A 2,478-nucleotide genomic window follows, 5' to 3' on the forward strand; every position below is an offset into this window, starting at 1 on the left:
CTTTTATAATTTCTAAGACAAATCATGCTTAGAAGACAAAGCCCTTTGTTCACCATTTTATCCTTGGATGGGAACTATTGTCCTTAGTAAATGCCCCAATTTCTCAGTAAAATTACTCCATTGACAGAAAGATATTTTCTTGTCACAAATATCATAGGGAATTTGGTTCTTAATATTAAATAATGTAATTGATAACAGTTAACAGATTTAAGTCAAAACATTTACAGAATATGCACTTTTATATACATTAGAAATTTCAGTGACCTATTTGTACTGAAACTATATCCACCATTGTCATGTGAAGAAACTTATCACACTTAGAACCTCAGTCACTAATAGTAAAAAGAAAATAAATCAAATCATACTTTATCTCTACATATCTAATGTCTAAATGAAAATATCCATCATTCTAATTGTCTAGATATGTAGATGATCCATCTCTCAACCACACTAGACTAAAGCTAAAGATAAAAGTATAGCAAATACTTTATGAAATGAATATATATAAATGAATTTGAAGGAAAACAAAGTACAAAGTATGATTTTTGCTGGATGGAATAAAAATAAGGTGTCTCCAAAATACAGATTGGAAGAGTTTTCTTTCAGTTTTCTAGAGTATGTCTGTGCTAACACATATGTTCATTCAATAATTTTATTAATTCATTTGCTCAAATGTTCATTAACTACTCAAGCATTTTATAATGTGCAGGGATACTAGAATGTAATATCATTTAACTGAATTTTGATAAATGTGAAAACTCTGAATAATTATATCTAATGGAAAGAAGTGTCTAGATTTGAAATCAGTTATATGCAAAATGAAAAAAAAATTATACATAGATAATTATATTTTATCCCTACTTAAAATAAAATCAATTACAATCTTTTTTCTTTTTTCTTATTCTCCTACTTACTGGCCCTAGAGTAAAATAGCTAATGATGACATGTTTAGGTTTTACATGTTTAATTATAATACATACTCATAAACGAGGCTCCTGTATCATGTTTGTAACAAACATGACTCTTTGCTCTCCTGGACACATCCGATTGGACTGAAAGAAAGCAGCAGACCTAGGAAATGTTAATCTATTGGACAGTCTTAGCCAATCAGATTTTTCACCCTCTGGTAATTTCTACTGAACTCTAGAAACACCTCAAAGGTTATGGGCGATGGATATATTTGAAAATATAGAGTTGAGAACGAAGTGGTTATGTATGAGTTAGAGTGATGTTTAAGAGCGTTCTACAGAAAGAGAGAACGTGGAAGCAAAAGGAACGGAGGAGACATGTTTCAATAAAACTGACATTTAGAATTTGAAGAAGGGAGCTAAAGGTGTAGGGAAGGTGTGATGCGTAGGGGAAGAACAAAAAGGGAAAAGAAAAAAATGTGAAAGAATGAAAAATGAAAATAAAGTGTTTGTAGATGGGGAGGGGAGGAGGGGGTGAAGGGAGGGCAGAGGTAAGGGGAAAAAAATGAGAATCAAGACTTGCCATGTAAAGGTACATGATCCCAACAATGAATGTAACTGTACTGTATCCCTAAAATGTACCAATAAACTCAATAAAATTAAAAAAAAAAACACATTTCTGCTCATTCAAGTGGCTCCTGGCAACCAAGATAAGTTTAAGCATGCAAATTCATAAAGTCCACAGTCAGGAAAGAAGATCTGGTGGTCCTCGTTGTTATTAGATTGTTGTTATTACCTGTGAACATTAAATGATTAACATAAACTTCAGAAATAACACGTTCTGGGAATTTTCATATTGATGAAGAATTTTCCATAGTATCTCCTTTAAACTGAATGCTCCCCCAAATCTTTCTTTTTAGGTGACAAGGATAACCTTGCCAAACAGAACGACAGAAAGCGATCAATAGAGTCCTGTGTGTCACATAAATTTTGTGCAGCTACAGTAGAACACAGAGAGAACAAAAAATCCTTATAGGCAAACAGCAACTTTACATTCGGAATTCTCAGAGACTTGAAAAGCAGGTCTTGGCTTTCGATAGCAAGAATCTGCTCTTAAGTAATTCTGGTGTTCAGAAAGCCAGGTGTGTTGGATTTCCTTCACATGGAGATATGTTGTACCATCTGCTCCAGGGCCACGGAACTTCGTCCCAAACAATTTATTTTCCACTTAAGCACGAATGAGGGGGTGGTGTGAAAGTGCACTGGGTAATGTGATCACGGGGGGACAGTGATTCCACTTTTCTTTGCTTGTATGTGAGTGAGTGATTTCGATGCGCTTGCCAAGGAACATAGACATTCCTCCTCCTCTGAACATCTGTGGGTGATCCATTCCCCCAGATGACAATATCTGTCTTCTTGTTAGCTGGCTGGGGAGCTAGTGTGCCAGACTCTCACAGCTGTGGGGGCACAGCTGACTCTCCATCTTCAAAATGCTCCACATGCCAGTTGTTTGGATAGAAATAGCTTGGAAAAGTCACTTCTTAAAAAAAAAAAAAAAAAAAAAAAAAAA

The sequence above is a fragment of the Fukomys damarensis genome, unplaced genomic scaffold (assembly GCF_012274545.1).
Source record: "Fukomys damarensis isolate Sample0158 unplaced genomic scaffold, DMR_v1.0_HiC HiC_scaffold_30, whole genome shotgun sequence".
Taxonomy (NCBI): domain Eukaryota; kingdom Metazoa; phylum Chordata; class Mammalia; order Rodentia; family Bathyergidae; genus Fukomys; species Fukomys damarensis.